We start from the raw sequence: 9,133 nt of genomic DNA, 5'->3' as shown, positions 1-9,133 counted from the left end.
GGAGCCGTAACAGGTCACTGCCTTATGGCACAATGTTGTAATATTAGCAGTTCCTCTGTTATTTTGTTTTTCAGTGAGTTCAAATTTTTGTTTGTTTTATGAAATTAAAAAAATATGTGAATGCATTTTTATTGTAAAAAATTAAAATACACAAGTTCAGAGTATAAGATGTGAACTACCTTACTTTTTTCTCCTAATCCCTTTCACTTTTTGTAAGTAACACTGTTAACACTTTGGGAAATATTTTTCCAGATATTATTTTATTGATGTTAAGTTTGGATTTTATATGTATGTATATGATTTAGGACACAAATTATTCCCAAATTGGCTTTTCTCACTTCATAGATATTGGAGCTATTTGACATGGTACATTTAGATCTATCTCATTCTTTTTCACAACTGCATAGAATCTATATTATAGATGAAATATGATTTATATAACCAATTTTCAGTTAATATCCAAAGCCAGACTCCTAGGTTTTCCCCCAAACTTGATCCTCCTGTCATCTTCTCCATTTCAGTTAATGGCAACTCTTCCAATGGCTCAAACCAATAATCCTTTAGTCATCTCTTACCCTCCAACTTTTCTTTTTCTTTTCAGCACTTGTTATTTGACGTATATCTGTTTAGTGGTTTACTACCTATCTCCTCACTGAATATAATATTTACAGGTCAGGAACAAGAGATGGCGGCAGTGGAAAGAGCAACAAGTAAACCTACTAAAAGAAAAAAAAGTGTGTGTGTGTGTGTGTGTGTGTGTGTGTGTGTGTGTGTGTGTGTATTTACCTTGGCACCAACTCTGGACTGTCTCTCCTCTGTAATACTGCAAAAATTTTAGGTCTTTACCCCTTAATCACCTGGTGCCCCATCTTTCCACAAGTGTCTGTTCTCCTGGAGTCTTTTACCACTCACATCTATTCAGTCGCTAGGTTTTATCAATTTTCCTAAATATATCTTGGATACATATTCACTTCTCTTTAAAACCTTTACATCACCCTTTTTCAAATCATTAGAGCCTCTTCACTGGCCTCTTCCATATACCGTGCCGCTGCCTCTGCTCTCTCCTCTTAGATTCTTCACTTTGCACTCAGAATGACCTTCTCACAACACACGTCTTAAAACCCCTCAGTGGCTTCCTCTTTCCCAGGCATATGAGGCACGTTGTCTACAGAGCTCTGATTGTCTTTCCAGCCTCATCATGTACTGTTTGCTTCCTTACTCCCTATACTTCAGCCATGCTGATTTTCTTTCAGTCTCAGGACCTTTGCACAAGCAATTTCCCTGACAGGAATGCTCTTTCTCCCCACCCTTTACCTTACATCATTCAGATTCCAACTTCCATATATTTTTCTTAGAAATGCTTTCCATGACTCCACAGACCATACATTGACGTTCTCCTGTGTAACACTCATCACTCTTGTACTTACTGTTAATACCTGTTTTCCTAGGGAGATTGCATGCTCCCTGAGAGCAGGGGCCTGTTTGGCTTTATCATGCCAGGCACACAGAGGTTTCTCAACGAAATGTGTGCTTAATGAATGAATGCAGTCTAAGATTCATGAGAGGGAAAATTCTCTAAAATTGCTGCCTTGGCCTTGATTTAAGAAGCAAAGAATAGAATAAATGAACAAACTAATCAGAAACAGTCTTAGAGATATAGAGAAAAAACTGAGGGTTGCTAGATGGGAGGGGGGGTGGGGATGAGGGAGAAGGTGAGGGGATTAGAAAGCACGATTGGTAACAACAAGATTCCCATGGGGATATGAGAGACAGTTTGGGGAATATAATCAACAATGTTGTAAAGATTTTGTAGGGTATCCGATGGGCACTTGTCTTACTAGGTAGACCACTTCATGGACAGTGTAGGTGCCTGACCACTGCGGTGTACACCTGAAGCTGAAGCTGAATAATAATGAGTGTCAACGATAATTTAATATATGTACAGTCACAGGATATGGAGTACAGCACAGGGAATATAGTCAATGGAATTGTAATAGATTTATATGATGTCAGAGGGGTAATATATTGGGGGAGAGGAGTTATTTCTTTGTGAGGCATGAAATGTCTAACTATTACATTGTTTTGTACACCTGAAACTATTAAGTTGGTGCAAAAGTAACTATGGTTTTTGCAATAATTTTTAACCTTTTAAATTGCAATTACTTTTGCACCAACCTAATTTTATATTTATATATATATAAATATAAGTTTATATATATATAATATATATAGTCACAGGATGTGGAGTACAGCATAAGGAATAGAGTCAGTGGAATTGTAACAGATATATATGATGTCAGAGGGGTAGTAGATTGGGGGCAGGGGGTATCACTTTGTGAGGGGTATGAATGCCTATTATATTGTTTTGTTCACCTGAAACTAATACAAAAAAAAGAAGTGATGATCTGCTGCAAAGTTGTACATATGAGACAGAACAAGGCAAACGAAAAAAATGTGGTAGGATCAGGGCAGAACCATTTTCTGTTGTTCCCCTTGGATCATGTTCAACCAACGTCCTAGTAAAGTGGAAATCAACTGTTAAGAAATTAACTGCTTCGAAAGTTGAATGTGATTAATTTCATAGCATGAATTTATTTCTCAGAATGTCTCTTTATTGTCCTTATAAAGACCAGGTTAAAATAATGCCTTGAGTTATTTTTAAGGACAGACACTTGACTCAGTCTCTGCTGATTTTTTTTTTCCAGTGGCCTTACCCGGAATAATTTTAACTCCACTGATATATCCTACAATCCCATCATCAAATCAACCAACTATCTGGAGAAATAGTGAAAACAAAATATTTTGTTCTTATTTTTACTTTAACATTTTTCATCTTATAAATTAGATACAACTGAAGCTAAAATGATACAAAGCTTTGTAAAGGTTTTGAGTGACAGAGATAGAATATGATCTCAGCTGTAAGTATAGTATTGTGAAATTGAGACTATAATTTAAGGATTTAACCTTTATATTTAAAATTTGAGGGTTTTGTATAACTGAATCCACAAACAATGATGACATGCTCAAGAGGAAAGAAATTAAAAGTAAATGGCCCTGCTAGCTTTCTTATTCTATTTAGATGCTCTGGTAGAGAAGAACAAATTTAGCTCTAGGATTCCTTATGACACTCAGGGACAGTGCACCAGGAAAGAAACTTATGACCATTCCTGCTGTCTTATCTGCAGTGCTAGTTACAGCAGAATTTATAATCAGTTGAGGGTTTGATGAACTGACAACAACCTCTCTGCTCCCATTTTTATCTCTTGATTGCTTATTTATTGCAGGAGCCTGATATTTATTCTTCATAATATGCTAATCATAATTACTAAGGAAATCACTGGTTAGCCTGTCTGGCATTAGGCAATCAAAAGAAAGCCCAGGATGGAAACATAAACATTTCATTAGAAAACAAAAGGAATTGGAATGGAGCACACGTTGATATCATTATGATTTGGTTCTTACAAATTATTATTAACAAGTTGACTAAAAATTTCACTGTCGATATACAAAGCCAGGTTGTTGCAACATGTAGATTAGAGTTTGTTTCTATCCATGAACAGGTGAGAAACGTCCCAGAGAAGGCCGTAATAAATAGAGGGTCACTCTGAACAGAGACAGCCAGGTCTAATTTAATTTCGCATCTTCTGGTCTCCTCCATTTGCCTTTTTGTTTTTGAGTTTCCTGTCCACTTTAGGTCCCTGGCACCCTGTCTCTTTCATTTTCCATTCTCCCATGGTACATTTTGGTGGAATATAATTCCATGTATCAATTCTCCTTAGGATATTTATATTTATTATGTATGTTATCTCTAATTGAAAAATTAGAGGTTTTCTTCTCTGTTTAATTTTGAACATCAATGATTTAAAAAAAGAAAAGGTAAGGGGTACTATCCCTGTGCCTCTAAAAATAGACTGTGCCTCCTACTTCGCCTCCTGACAAAGTGAATTCTGGATCATAAATAAAAGATATTATGGAAGAAATAAGAAGACTGCTGCCCACTGAGTTATAGCAGAGAATAGAGAAAGGTCCAGAGAAGGTTTGAAAATATTTTCCTTTTAAGGTCATGGAAGCTTGAATAGCTTTTAAAATGTATCAATGGTAATATACTTGGAAATGCTTAAAAATACTAGGAAAATGCAGACAGGACACTTAGAATGAAATACAATGAAATAATTTGCAATCCTTTTGCATATGATTCTGAGAGACTGCTCCAGGTAGTCTAATAAGAATCTGATTTATAGGAAAAATTTACCCAACAAAATAAAACTGAACTTCCTCCCATAGAAAACTGATAAGAATTAGCCTAGAAAGTAATGTTGAAACAAATAAAAACTATCATCAAGACCAAAATGCCGTATATGTTCTATACTCAACCAAATTAAAAAATTATTTAGAGTATTTGGAAACTATGTCTCTATAGTAGCCTAAAGATAATGAGCTTGCATATCAGTGTGGTTGTGTGTAATTCTAGGGTAACAGTGTCAATAACTGTTTTTCCTGGATTAAGCGGAAGTTGGAATTGGCTTGGGGGACTGGGAAATTTATAGGACAACAAAGTTCATTATGTATAAAGAACCTGGAATTTGAGGAAAAGAGCTAATTATCTATAACCTAATCAAAAAGATATGAGAAGAAATTATACGTGACTATAAAATGTTTTAAATAGAATACATTTGAAAGTCACCACACCATGATGACTAGAAAGTGTGTATTAGAGCAGAAACATATAATGGAATGATTTAGGTTAAATATGAAAAAAAGACTTTAAGAAATTTGGGAAATCTTGTACACTAGGTAAGGTCTTCCTATGGGCCCAATGGGAGTCCATTTTTAAAGGTAACACTAAGACAATTTATTTTCAGGAACAAACCACGTATTTCCCGTTTTTGCTTCAGTTTTATATCATGTTAATTAGAACAGTGCACTTAGTATCAAAAGATGAGTTAACGTCTCAACCCTGCCACTTATGAAATGTGTGATCTCTGGTAAATTGGTAAAGTTACATTTACAAATGGGATAATAGCACCTACCTCACTGGGTTGTGAGGCTCAAAGGAGTTAGTAGATGTGAAATTGTTATACACATAGTAAAAATAAAAACCTGTAATGGTAAAACAGTTTAATCCTTTTCTTTAATTGAGCCAAGCTAATGTACCATAAATCAGTAGCTTATCGCAGATTCTTTTGAAATTTAACAATTTCCAGGTAGGTGTAGCATCAGAAAGTGATTTCATCAAGGAACAAAGTATGTGAGAAAGAGTGCACAGTCATGGGGATTATGTGCTTAGTGATGTGGTTTAATGGATATGGGGCTTGTAGTGTACCATCACATTTAAAAACACCCATTAATTAGTTTTCTGGAGATAATTTTGTACTTAATGCATTAACTTCTGTAAAAAAATTTTTTGCCTAATGACTTGAATCTCTGGGAACCGTAATCATTAACTATTCTGATTACGAGATCTCCTGCAGATTTCAGTGTCATGGCCACTCAGACTTTCTTTCTCATAGAAAGAAAACTTTCTAGATCTTGGCATTAAAAGGACTGAAAAAGAAAATTTGGCATTGACATTATGATTTATTGAGTCAAAACAAAAAAATTGTTAAATTAAGTGAAAAAGAACTCAAAATTTTTTGAGGCGTCAATTTAATTGAGTTAATAAGACAACTTTTAAAAATGGTTTTGCTTATGTGTTGTGGATTTTTAAAAAGTATTGAAAATATTATAAATAATTCTTTTGGTTGGCATGCAGAGCACAATACCTTAAATTCAGTCTGGTTCTGTGTTGAATATGTTTATTTCAGATATCTGTGTGTTACACCTTGGGATGTGTCTTTTCTACTGTGACAAGTTTTTGAATTCTCATGTCACCTTGATTCATCTATGTGAATTTTGTTGTGAAACTTTGCATATAAATATCAATCTGTTCGATTTCATCTGAAAATCCTGGTCCCCCTTTCCACCATGGAAGCAGATTCAGATTCAAACTTTCTGTTTAATTATTAGTCCCTTCGTTATTTAACAAATATATTTGGATGTTAAAACACACACACACATTAATCTTCTAAAGTCCCAATCATAGTGTGTGGAGACGTGTTTTTGTGGTCATATATAAAGGTTTTCTAGTTTCCACGTGAATATGTTACGTTAGTCTGTTCATAGTAAAGACTGAGAATGTTGTAATGTTAATATTTTCACATAAGAACACAAGTGGAAATACTAGACAAAGTATGTCAGAATTGGCTATGATTATTTCCTCCAAATCATTAAAAATAACATGTACTATATACTTAGTTTTAAACATTTATATTTGGTTTTATTTCTTTGTTTTCACCCCTCTCCCCAGCACCTCATGTATGAATGATTGAAATAATCATTTCTAATTATTCTAGATGACAACACTCAGTGGTCTTTTTCTGACTTATTGACATGGCTTTAGATATCAAGATTTTTTTGCAAATTCCTTCCTTAAAGAGATTCTAAGTACCATGTTATGTTATTCTCATCAGCAGAAGAACTCATGATTTTTTTCTTAAAGAAAGAGTAAAAGATGAAAAGATAACATGAAATGGATAACAGAATATAAACTGAATGAGCAGAAATAAAGACAGCTAAGGGAAAATATGGCAAAGGAAGAAAGAAATGGTGAAAAACAAAATCAGGTCCCAGGGAATTATTTTAGGATACAATAGACAATGTAATACATTAAAAAGAAAAGTGGGGATTAAAGTCCTGAAGCTAAGTGGGGAAAAATAGCATGAAGGTATATTTTAGGCAAAGAAGAATAAATAACCAAAGGCTATAAGAAAACTAGATTTATTTTAAAATTTAAGAAAAGTTAATACCTTAAAGACCATTAAAATGCAAAAACATACAGGAAAGGATATACAAAAGCAAAGACATTAAAACATTTTTAAAATTTATTATATTTCTATTCAGATTACTTGCATTTTTAAAAATGGCAGTAATCTGATTAGCATTTACAACAAAATGGGGTTTCTAGGGCATAATTTAGACCCATAGAGTTTATGTGTTTAAACTAATGCCGTCAGAATGGAAAAGGAAACTATTAAAGACATTATCTAAAGGTAAAGACCCAATCACAAGAATATATTTGAAAGGAAACTTTCTTATTATAACACCAGCTGTCCTAACGGATAGAAGGTAATTGTGGTTAAGCAGCACTCCTGCTGCTGCTGTAGGAGTTATAGCCAATAATAATGTATTGACATTTATATGGTTATGATGCTCTGACCTGAACTTGCTTAACTAGTGCCCTAGTAATTGCCAAATGTTTCACATTCACTGCAATGCCAAGATAAAAATAGCAAAGTTGATTAAATACAGTTAGATGTTAATATAAAATAATAAAGTTAAGTACTTCATATAATTTTGTTCCTGACAATTTGTTTTCCTCATTGAGTAAGTGATTGCAATTTATGGAAAAATAGCCCTTCATATTATTTCTCTAAAGTTAGGCAGCATGAATAATTAGCCTTTACTAAGCAGTTATTAAAGCTTCACTCGCCTTGTAAATCAGTTGAAAATGAGGAGCAATAGGACAAAGCAAGATTAGATTTTTAGAATGCTGTTTTTGTGCATTTTAAACTACTACATCTCCAGGCTTTTGTATTATTGTAATATATTAGATGATAAAATTTGATTTATTTAAAACCATCTCTTAAACATTTTCACCCTCTTCAATGCTCGAGACTCAGTGAAAAGTTGAATATTTACTTAAGAGTTCTATTAAGTTTTCGTCCAAATCAGGCATGTCCCTCACTCTCTTATATTGTGATAATAATGGTACTAATGGATGCTTTCATTGATGGCCCCCCTACTTAAGGAAAATGAAAACTAAAAATGATCCTGGTTCTTTAAAAGTTTATCCCTATGGCACCATCGTGTAAGCATACATATGGGACAGTAAAAATGGAAGACGACACATTAAATGACATTATTATAAAATGCAATACTCTTGGAATGATCCCTTATTAAATTAGGCTCTATGATCTGAGATGAATTTCCCCGATCCCTAATCCATCACTGGAGAAATATTAAAAGATAGGTCTCAACTGGTATTAGAATCGCACTCAGTCTCTACTTTCATTATTTTGAATTAGGGTGCTACTGGGGGAAAGCCTCTTAATGAGAATTAGAGTGATTCACTGGCCTTCTTTTGGATTTTGACAAGTAAAATATTAACTCTTCAGTCACAGCTGTCTGAATTAAAATACTTGGCAGCCGCAGATGCACAAATTAAATTGGCCTTTATGTTTCCATATTGCTGACCTCCTTAGAGGCAAAAACATCAAACCCAACAATAACAAAAAAGTCACAGTGTGTCATTTCTTGGAAGAAAATATATTTATTAAAGTTTTTATATTTGTTTCAGTTTTAACATATAATTGAACAAGTCTAGGACATTTTGAAGTGGATTTTTGTTTTAATTATAAATTACATAAACTTCAGCTACACATCAATTATTCTAAGCCATTAACTAGGTGTTAAAATAATCAGCGGAGTTATTTGGGGGTTTCTTACCTGTTTAAATCCCATTAATGAGATCTGTGTGTGACTTGAATATCAGAGTAAATATTTGAGTTCAGCATCAATAAGCTTAAACAAATGTTTCCTTGGAAATATAAACAAAGATTTATCTTTCTCGTCAGTCTAGAAATAGATTGAATTAAAGATGCAAAATTAATTTAGTGGTATATACAAAAACTCAGTTGGTTTTCTCATACATATAGTGTTCAAATTTAAATTTTACCTTATAACCAAACAAATAAAACCTAGATTTAAAAAATGGTCATTGATATCTGTGTTTTACTCAATGGAGTCAGTGATTTGAGTAAATACTCAATAGAGTTAGTAATTTATGGAGTAATTCTAATAATGATAAAAAAAATGTGGTCTGTCATCACATACTTGTTTCTGATTCCTTTGCCTTTCTGTGGTCACTACAACATCATCTTCCACTCCTCTCTAATTACTGCTCATTGATCTGAACTTGTGATTGGTTGAACAATGATTTGAGATGGACACTGATAAATGAATCTTACCCATCTTGCGTTACACATCCAATAGTGTGATGAACTCAGGGACATGTGTTGTGAAACTGGCTTTTCCC

The sequence above is a fragment of the Rhinolophus sinicus genome, chromosome 17 (genome assembly GCF_057876585.1).
Source record: "Rhinolophus sinicus isolate RSI-liver-muscle chromosome 17, RSI-T2T, whole genome shotgun sequence".
NCBI lineage: Eukaryota > Metazoa > Chordata > Mammalia > Chiroptera > Rhinolophidae > Rhinolophus > Rhinolophus sinicus.
The sequence above is the reverse complement of the archived record's forward strand: the minus strand, read 5'-3'. Positions refer to the sequence as shown.